A 10942-nucleotide genomic window follows, 5' to 3' on the forward strand; every position below is an offset into this window, starting at 1 on the left:
GCAAAGTTTTTTGAGAACATTGGTATGATATTTTCATAACAAAAAATGCATAAAGGCATTTTCATAGCATTTTTTACACTGAACTATTGATAAGCCCCGCTCTCTAATAAACCCCTCTCTCCAATAGGCCCCCTCTCTCCAATAGGCTCCCTCTCTTTTCAGCCTCCTCTCTAAGGCTGAAAAAACAAGCCCGTAGGCTTCACAGAATTTTGAGGTAGTCATTTATGTGAAGGAACACATGTTTCATTGTAAGGACTTTTTTCTGATTTATTCTTGTTTCTGACACATGATTATATTCATTCACAAACAGAATGACTTTCCATCCAGGGATGTTGAAGAATTTTTGTAGTGGAAGGGTTAGCAAAGAGAAGGAATCTTAACCACGCTAATTTGTGGATGTTTTGATACATGACCATTCCCTTAGCTCAGGCACAGCTCCAGTTAGGGGAGGGGGGGGGGGGGCTGAAAGGAGAAGGGCTCAAGCCCACTTTTTCTGAAATAAAAATTTCTTGACCGTCCTTTTTATCATTTTTGGAAACAGAGTATGAAATAAAAGGGAAACAACTGTTTATATTCTGCTTAATTTCAATTGATTCTATTTACTTACTTATTTAGGCATATTTCTATTATATGTCTATTATTTGCATCAATTCAGCAGATAACTTTCTGTATCATTGCAATGTCTGCATTTTGGATGTGTAAACATAGCCTACTGAAAATACTCGAGACAAAGAAGATGCACGTTTCTGTACAGGAAGTAAAATTCTCTCAATCAGTACTACAGCTTCTTGTTATCAAGGTCACCCTTTCTTTCTTTTCCAATGGCTGTCACTAGAATTTTAGCATGGCTGCTCCTCCTAAATCTTTCCTAAAATCAATGATTTTCTGAGAATCGTCGAATTGTCTATTCTGAATGGCCTAGTAATTTGCTAAATTTTAGTCTGTGAGATGTATTTTTAGCCATTTTAGAAGGCTTAAATCAAAACAATTTCTTCCGTGTCGGACCCAACCATGGTGGATCCTCCTAAACTTGATCCGTAGACCCCTAAGTTTCAATTTTGTGGCGCCGTCTCTGTAGCTTTTATTAAAATTTGTGATAAACATAAATGCAAAGCACATAGAAAAGTTTGGTTATAATCCCATTTTCATGAGTTTTTGTTTGTTAAATTTGAGGAACTTGTTGGTTGTTGGCATGCTTCTTCCTTTGCAGAGATGTAATCAAGATGTTTCCTGTTCTCCAGACCTGAATCAAAGGCTATCAAGATGCAGAAAAAGGCCTGTGTTGGTACTATCCCCACGGCTTTTACATACGACTTGCCCCCTGTTTTTCATTATCTGTACCTACATTCATTTTTTGTTTCTATTGCAATAGTCCCCCTCCCCCTAGGCACGGGGCACCAGTATAAAAGTGGAAGGGGGCTGTAAAGGGCGAGAGTGAATTTTTTTGAGGCCACCCTCTCAAAAACACCGGAAAATACAATTTCAAAAAATACTTTCTAATTTGCAATGTTTTCTAAAAACAGTCTCATTCAGAGAAGATATCAATATATAGATAAAATTACAAGATAATAAGATAAAATAAGCTTGGGGATAATGTAACCACAAGGTAGCCGAGTAGATAAAACACCAAAAAAGGAACAAAAAGGGTTTTTTGTCAAGAAGAACTGCTACTACTTAGGGTCCGTTAGAGTAAACTTTTCAAAGTTGCGTTTGAGTAAACTATCCAAGACCGAAATAAAACTTTTTGCTTTGGGGGGCCAGCTCTGATAGGCAAGTTTAATAATAGCCATATTTCACAAAATAAAAGTATTATACTTATGTCATTTAATTTTTTAGGGGACCAAGGCCTCCCCATGCCCCCCGGTTTCTCGGTTTTTGACCCTTGCTTTCCCAAGGGCTGCGTGGTACTTGTTCGTCAATGATTACCTACGAAGGTCCTTTGTTGCTCAGAATAAAGGTAAAGCCAACCTGGTTCCACTAGAGAAAGAAAAGTCATAATTTTGATAATTGAGATCGTGTAGGCACTTGAAGATCTTCCCATATGAAACCAAATTGAAAAGACAGACAGGTAAACTGAATAGAAATTACATCAGCCAGTGTTTTGACGCCGAGGACGCAAGCACGTGACTTACAACGTATGAATGGTTCAGCCCCATTGACCACGACTGTCTTCGTTTTCAAGAAAATACTCAAACGCAAAGCACGCCAGATCAATCACAACTCGCTAGGGTGCTTAAAGGACTTGTCGATTCTCGTTTAATGTCGATTTAATACCAGGTTGATAGCCTTAATTTGGTGTCATTCAGATACGGTTCACACAACAGAAAACATAGGCCTACGAGGAATTCAAAACTGGCATAGTGATAACTGAATTATTTATTTGTGTAATAACTACGTCGTTTTGAACGAATGTTGGACTTTCACACGTGTAAAAGGATGGTACTTTCAACTACGGCGATATGTTTGCTGTTTGCAACGATAGTTGGTAAGTTACGAATTAAGTCTATTAGGCTAGTCTAGAAAAGTGTTTCAATGCGCTTCTATGCTGTTTTAAAGAAATTTGTGTATTAAATTACTTGGCTATCCAGTTGTTAACGGGCAAATAGTTGAAATTCCTTGCCATGTCTGCGTCGCTGTACGAGTGGGATGAATGAATAATTTTCAAAAATTGAATGAATTTTCCGACGAATTTTTCTGCTGCGCTTCAATTTGTGTCTATCTTCGTTTCGTCGCATGGCGCATAGTCGTTACATGTTATTCCATCTGTTTTCCCGTTCTTTTTGAAGCCGTCGTAAGTGAATTACTTAGGCGACGTTGCCTTCAAACACTGTGTTATTATATAATTATGGAATATTATTTGTAATTGACGTATAGTGCTATTTTTATTTTATCTTCAACACGCTATTACTTACGACAAGGTTAAGTGACACCTTAGGTGGGAAACGCCGCGCCTAACAAAGACATCTAATTCATGTTTTCTTTTGTAAATCGATTTAATTCAGATTAAGGTAGTGAGTGTGTATGGATTATTTCTCATACCCCCACCTGATTTAGTATGATTTGAGTAATATTCTGCGAAATTTTAAAGTTAATATTGCGAGTTTTCAGGGAAGGTGGAAGGCTGTTCTGCCTAAGGGCAAAGTACAATTCGTTGTTGGAATGAATCCATGTCTTGTTGGTGTTTTCTTCCCAAACAGCGTGACCCGACTGTTAAATTGTTTAGCCTAGCAGTTGAAACTCGAAGGTACGCAATGTTGCTGCAGTCTGCCCGACAGTGCCTGAGGGTCAACGAAACCGTCGACGTTTCATTCTTTCTTTTGAGTATTCTAGTTTGAAATCAATTTTCAATTCAGTTTGAATACTTGACTGATTATTGTGCCTTAGAGTCTGTCTGTTTCAAACGTTTCAACATGCTTTGGTAAAATGTATTCTCAAATATATTATTCTAAAAAAGATGGCTGTAACAAAAAGGCCCCACAGTTTCAATGGACTGTTAAATTACTTCCTTTTACTTATACACATTACCTGGCTCCCAATGACATTCCTGAGATTACATGCCATTTTAAGGTGGCCTACTTTAAATGAAATGTCTGTGAATTTTCATTCATTGAGCAATAAGGTTTGACTCATTACAATGCTTTATTTTTAGTTTAGATTCCTATCTAGTTAGGACCCACCCACTCCCTTCCTTTGTCAATTATATTTGTTGTTGTGATAAAAATCATGATATGTGGTATATCTTCTACATACAGAATTGAACAGTTATGAAAGGACATGCTCATGTGTGAAAAGAGCATTAATTTATACATGGTACTCTTAAAAAATAACAAGAAAAACCACAATGAATTTACATATGCACACCCAATTTGTTGAGACAGATCAAATGTGTCCTGGCTTGTAAAGATGTTATTTCAATTTTGTTGATCTTTATTAATAGCAGCTTCCTGAAGCTAACATGTAATTTCCTTTATATACATCTTGTATAAAAATTCCTTGATTTTATTTAGTCTGGAGACTCTTTTCAAAAAAGATTTCAACCTTGAAAGGACCAAATATGTTCTTGAAATTACCAAAGCAACTACCTGGGTTAAAAGTCTTGGCAAATAGAAAAGAGAGAAAACACATCCTTTGTTTCATGTCTAAAGACAGTTCCAAAACATTAGATTGATGATTTTTATGCTGCAATAATTCAAGTCTAAATATTTTCTTCAAGTCTTCAATAACAGTTATTGAATTTTAAGGAAAACCCAGAAAAATAATTATGATTTATTCTTAGGTTTTGTCTCGATATTGTTCTGAACTATTCTTCTATAAAAGACAAAATGTTTACCAGCCAAAGTCCTGAATAAGAGAGACTCTGTTTTGATTACAGTGACATCTTCATTGTGCTCAGATAATGTGAGAACTTCAAGACCTACAAAGCGAAGTAAAGTTTTCAGAGATTCAAAAATATTTTCAAGCAAAGACAACCTCAAAATTTTTCTAAAGTTGTTTGTAAACCACAATGCAACAAAATTATGCCAGAAATTTCAGTGAGATAGACAAATGAATCCATCATCATTTGAAGATCATTTTTCTAAAGGTGACATCCCATAGAAGTGTAACTTTGCCATTGGCTACGTTTGAACATTTTCAGCTTTCAATCACCACTTATGCAACAAAACAACCTAATTAAAACTGTTGAAAAAGAGGCCATTTTGTTGCACTTCACTCATGTAACACAATTGCCTCGTTTCAGTCAGCAGGGTGCCAAAATAATCATTCTGGTATGAATAATCATTTTGTTTAGTCAACCAGGAAAGTTTACTCAACCAGAAGCTTTGCCATACTGAAATATAACGACAAAAACTCATGCAATGATTATCCTTCCTCTTTAATCTGTATCCCATATCTTAGATTGTCTACCTCCAGAAGTATCTCTCATGATATGCAGTATAAAATCTCTATTTTGCCAACTCTGTTTTGGGAAATTTGCATTTAAAGGCAATTTTTTGTTTAGAAAAGGCCAATTTCAGTTTTTGAAACTTGCTTGATTGCTGGAGTGGATAGGGTTAATTGTCCTTGGACCCATTAACAGAGCTTCCTGTCAATTGAGGGGGCTTAGTGGGGTTTGTTGGGGGGTATTGAATGACTCTTAGCTTGAAAGAGTTACAATATTGATTTTTCAACTTGCCCTGGGCTGAGAAAAGGGTTAAGTTTAGTTTGTGGCAGGAAATTTTTTTAATGAAGTGTAAAGGGTCATGCTGCTCCCCTGCTCTTCAAGTGTAGAGGGCTGTTGAGGACATATGCATGGTAAAGATTTCACTTCTCTAGAATTCTGTATCACAGCACTTTTTCATTGGCTTTTAGGTTGGGAAAATTCAATAGCAAGGTTTATTTGGAGGTATAGTTTGGGTTATTAGCTCTCTACTTCTTTCAATCCCTTTTTGTTTTAACTTATATAGAATTTTCCAAAATATGTGTTCCTGTCAACACAAGCATGCTTGCAACAGGTGTCCTCCATATCAAAGTCAAGGGTGCATCCAGATATACTTTTCAAGGATCCTTCCCCCACCCTTCACCTCTCTATAGAATCATTTACTTCACCCTGGCTGTGCCATTAAGGAATGGTTGTTAATTCTTCCTTTTTGGATCGTAAATCCCTCTGCAGAATCTTTTAAATCACTTCAATGAAAATTTTGCCTAAGTTTGAGATTAATCGGTATATCAGACCTATGCTTTATTTCGATATTCAATTTCTTTGTATGAAAATTGGGGGACATCACAAATTTTCGGAACACGTCAAGTCTTTCCTTTGTAATTGCTCTGCAGTTAATAAGCCAATTTACTACCACGTTTCGTTTGATTACAATGCGGTCCTGCGTAAACAATTGATGGTCAAAGCTGTCTTATTTTCATGTACATCCGATTCCATACTGTTATTCTACCGACCCATTTTAATCGTTATCATACATTTTCTGTATTGCTTCCTTTTGAAGATTACATTATTTTTGTTGGATATTATTTTGTTCCCAGTGGGCAGCAATAATGCCAGAAAATTGACTTTAAATCGGGCCACTTAATAAAAAGATGGTCATTTTTGTAATATTGGCATTCATCAGGATCTTACTTTTTCCTCTTGGGATCGTAATTACCCAACGACAAAGGAAATGTTCCCTGTAATACATCTAGTGACGTGCTCATAAATTAACACCGCGAATAACTTTACGTACAATAATAATTTGCGTAGGATCAAAAAGTGTGAAACGTTTCGCATTCAACTCAAAACCGTTTTCCTTTGATGTGATGAGCAGACGGGAACTTGCTTTATACGCAACTACATCTCGAAAATGAAAAAAGCCCATGTTGAAAAAGCATGCTTTCGAAATTATGCAATTCCAACAAAAAGAAAGTCTGGAATGAATGATCTTTGACAATAACCCCCGTGTTATGATTGTGATGTGCGCATGCGCATGAAACTCTGTTGTTATCACTCATGTTGTATGAACCAAAGAAGGGGGTATTGTCTGATGACTCAATCATTAGTAAGGCGTGTCGTTGTTTGTGTCATCAAAAATAACCTTTTTTAAATTTATTTTGTTTTTTACGGGAACCAAACTGTTTATCAATAAAAAACTCTAAAAGCTTCGCAAAATTAGGAAACTGGAGTTTGACACAATTAAAGAATCTGTTTCCGTTCCTTTCTACAGCATTCCATTTCTTGATACGATTTTCAAATATTTTGAAAAAGATAATCCTCAATTAAAGGCAGAATCAATTCCGGGTTACACTTTTTCATGATTACTTATATTTCATTTTTGTTCTTGTTATAGGCGGCACTCTTTAAATGGTTTCAGTTAAATGGCAAATTCCGTTTTCGCAAAATCTTCCGCAAAAGCTAAGGATCCCTTCCCCACTAAACGCTGTTCTACTACCAAGTAAATTCCGGAATTTTATAATTGATCCCTATCAAAATGGCCACTACACAATGATTTAACTTTTTATAATGAAAATATAACTCTAGCCAAAGTATCGCGAGTTTGGTAGCCTTTGTATAAAGAATGGTTGATAACTCAGGGCCCACGCCAACGGCGGAGGGAACATGCCCCCATTCTTTTGTGAAGCAAGTTGTTTTGAAGCTGCAGTAAAAGAGGTAAAAGCTTTGGCCCCCTATTTTTGCTAGCCCTGGCCTCAAAACCCCTACTTTTGCTAGCCTTAGGATGAATGACGATTCTATTGTCAGAGTGAAAAAGAGCTTTACGCTTAGAGTGTCGTGTGCAGTGACTCAGAAGACGATCTTGAGGAACTCTGAAACGATTAAACTACGGTTAGACGATCTGGTAGTTTTTTCATAGTGTTATTTATCAGCTAGTAATTAATAGCGGTGCATAGTTCCTTCGGATGACTATTCAAAAATTAGTCCCAACATAAGGTGTATTAAGCTTTTTAGATGTCTATTTAAGGATAAAAATTTTAAGATTACGCAATTCTCTCGTGAAAACGAGGCTTTTGGTCCCCGTTACAGACCATAAGTCAATTTTAAACATTTATGGGCAAGAAATATGCTTAATTAACTTTAAGACTGTAAATTATTTCTATTTAAACTGTTTTTTCATTGATTACTTTCATATACACAAAACGAGACTTCAAACACGAGAAAGAGGCTGATGGCCACTCAAAATCCCCGTATAACATCGATTTTCGAATTCAGCAACCTCGAATTGACCAAAAGCACTTGGTCCCATAAATTTCGCTCTCGAGCGACCATTCCCCTATTCTCCGCCTGGTCTATGTAACTGTACTGAAAACGATCAAACATTTTGAAAGGACATATCATGTTTCAGAAACGTTGCCCAAAATATTTCATAGCCTGGTACAATATAGCGCATCAAGAATTTGTCACACGGCCAACAAGCATTTTCTATGATTTTGTCACGCGTATTATCCTGTTTTGCATGGTGTTGCTGGACAATTCAATTCAATGATGATATAACTCACTTCGAGAGATCTTCCACGCGCAAAGTAACACGTGTGCAGCAATAAAAGCAAATTATTAGACAATATGTCAAAAATGGATAAGCCACATTTGCAAAACTGCTCGACTGACTCAAAGTTTGGCCATGCCAACTTCATTTTACAGAAAATTGGGACATTGTTATTTGACAATGTTTAGTTTGGCCACACTAGCAACCTTCGTCACTGAGTTGTGAACGGTAATAGCTAGAATAAGCAAGTATTTCTCAGATAAGATCATTTGGTTTTAAATTGTATTTCAGTATTTTGTGGGATGTGGTTTAAGAGAATTGATATAACTCTGATAAGCCACTCTACTTTCAGATGTTTACGAAATACGTTTCTGCCACATTCACTCTTTTTTTAATAAGAATAAATTCTATAAGAATATTTCAATAATCAACTTTTTTGTCTATTTGAGTTTTTTGGAATGCAAAACAAATGAGAGTTTCTGCTTTATGTCTTGAAGTAAACGTATCTGGGCTTCGAGTAATAAATATACTTGATTGCCTGCTGTATCATATGAATTTGAATTGACTATGAATTTAAGTAGATTGTGTTAGGAATAAATTATTATTAATTAATGACGTTTCGAGCATAGCCTGTTATTTATTTTTAATTTGGAGTTATAAACACTATAATGAAACCCAATTACACCTTATGTCTCTAAAGAATGATTCAACAACAATCTTAGGCTCAAAATGAAAAGAAAATATAGAACATTAAGCCTCAGCGAAAAATTAGGGATTCTTTTAAAAAAGTGTATACCAAGTGAATCTTCTCTTGTCTGAACATTGCTGTTCACAATGTCAGCGGTAATTTACTGAATATATGCGCTGCCAGCGGACCATAGAGATCCTGAATTTGAATATACATGGTTCGCTCCTTCGTCGCTTCGCATAAAACTGTGACTATGCTTGTCCACCATTGCCATCTCTATGTTGTCCGCAGGTTCCGCCCCCTTTGAGATTTTGTTATTGTGAGCTGTTGTTGGGAGCGTAGTTAGTAGGTACTAACGGAAATTCGCATGGTAGACTCTACCTACTTACTAGAAATAGCTCTTGCTAGTACTGCCCGCAAACAATTAGTTCCTTGATAATGATTGTTTTGAAAATGTAGGTCAGGATATTCGAAGAAGACACCATCTTGGGTTTTCACAATTCTATAAAAACAGCTGCTCTAGTTGATGCTAAACTATTCTTTTTATCAAGGATTTTTGGTGTTCAGTTTGCCTTTGATTTAAGTCCAACGCCCTTTTGAAAATCATGAAGTTTTTCGAGGGTTTGACATTTATTTTTCGATAATCACGACAATCATAACTTTTGCTCGTACGGTCTCGAGTTTTTGGGAGAAAAGTGTGGCATTCGACTGGTTTTGATTCCCAAAACTTCGAATCAAAACTTCCATCCATTGCGGAGAACAGAGCTGTGATGCAGCACCGTTTTCGTGCCAAAAAACCGAAGGCCTTTAACAGAGTCTTGGCAGAGCAACGCTCCGAAGATAATTCCCTTCCGCACAAAGAGGTGGCGGTTAACGACCTCCTCGACAAAGCCGATTGATTGACAATGAAATTGATTGACAGTTGTCATGGCAGCAGAAAAGTGACAAAATCTGCTGAAAAAGTGCTGACAACATGAACTGAAGCTTCCATATGCTACTTATACGCGGGGCAGACTATAAGCCCTTCACTCGCGCGCTATCGCGCGCGAGTTGCGGGCAAAAACTTTTCTTGTTATTTCAAACACTTGAGTTCAATGGTCTTTTCCTGGTTTGTTGGGTGCACTAATTTTTTCGGCCCCACATGTGATGCATTATGGGCAATATTTTGTTATGTGAAAGCATGAAGCGACAAGGATTGAAATTTTCAATTCTGATGAAAATTCTTATGTCACTTACTTTTTTTTGTGCGCGTAAAAAGGTTCTTTCTGTGTTTGATTTCGTTAAGTATTAAAATGGTCTACGTGAATCCATTTACCCTAGTCCCCCTATAAGGGGGGGGGGGGTGACTCTGTTCTGTGTATGACGTATAAGCTCGGTGTGTTTTAGGGTTTGCAAAATCGAGCTGAGGTCACAAGGGTACGAGGCATTGATGGTGGTCTGCTGCCCCCCTCCCCCGAGTCATTAAAACTTTCAAAACTAGCAATTTGATCAGAATGCCAGGGGGTTGTTAATGGTTTAGCTAGAGGGTTGGGTTGTTAGATACATCCTATATTTTATTAATCCAAATTTATTAATATCTAGACATGAAGTCATGGAAACCAATTCAATGTAATGCTGGATTATTTCTTAGTTTTGTGATAAATATTTTGCCATTTTCATTTTTTCTAAGGTGTTTATTCTGACTTTTGTTCGTTTTTGTGACAAACAGTATTGGAAAGGATTCCCTTTTAGTACATGAAGCATGTAATGTTAGAATTAATAAAAGAGATGACAAATGATCCATAAAAGTATCCATAGGAAACATTTACATTATAGAAGCCTCATTATTAATTCAAGTTTTTGACATAGCACTGGGCTTAAAACATTTGACAACGGGCTGATCCTATGTTTTTTCTATCGGGGCCTAAACCTGTTTATCTATGGCAAAACAAGACCTGTCTGTTTGGTAACTGGGGCCGCCTCGAGATCTGAACATACGTCGTTTGCGAGCACGTGCTTGTCGAGACTAGTTTATTCATAATCGACTGTTCTATGATAACAGTAATTGAACCCGAAAAAGAATTCACTCAATGTTTTGCACACAGCTTAACAATCGACCAATCAGCTCCTTTGTTTGTGTAGAAACCTGCAACCAGTTACAGTCAATCTGATGTAATGCGCGTGGTAAATTGCAGTCAGCCACTGGAATTCAAAGAACCCAGAGGGATCGGTTTCAGTTATTTTAAGGCCATGGTCGAATGTTTATTAAAGTCGCTCCAAGAGGATGCCTTCAAAAATTGCCCTATACCCA

Source organism: Rhopilema esculentum, chromosome 17 (assembly GCF_057945365.1).
Source record: "Rhopilema esculentum isolate cy_ngs chromosome 17, ASM5794536v1, whole genome shotgun sequence".
Lineage (NCBI taxonomy): Eukaryota > Metazoa > Cnidaria > Scyphozoa > Rhizostomeae > Rhizostomatidae > Rhopilema > Rhopilema esculentum.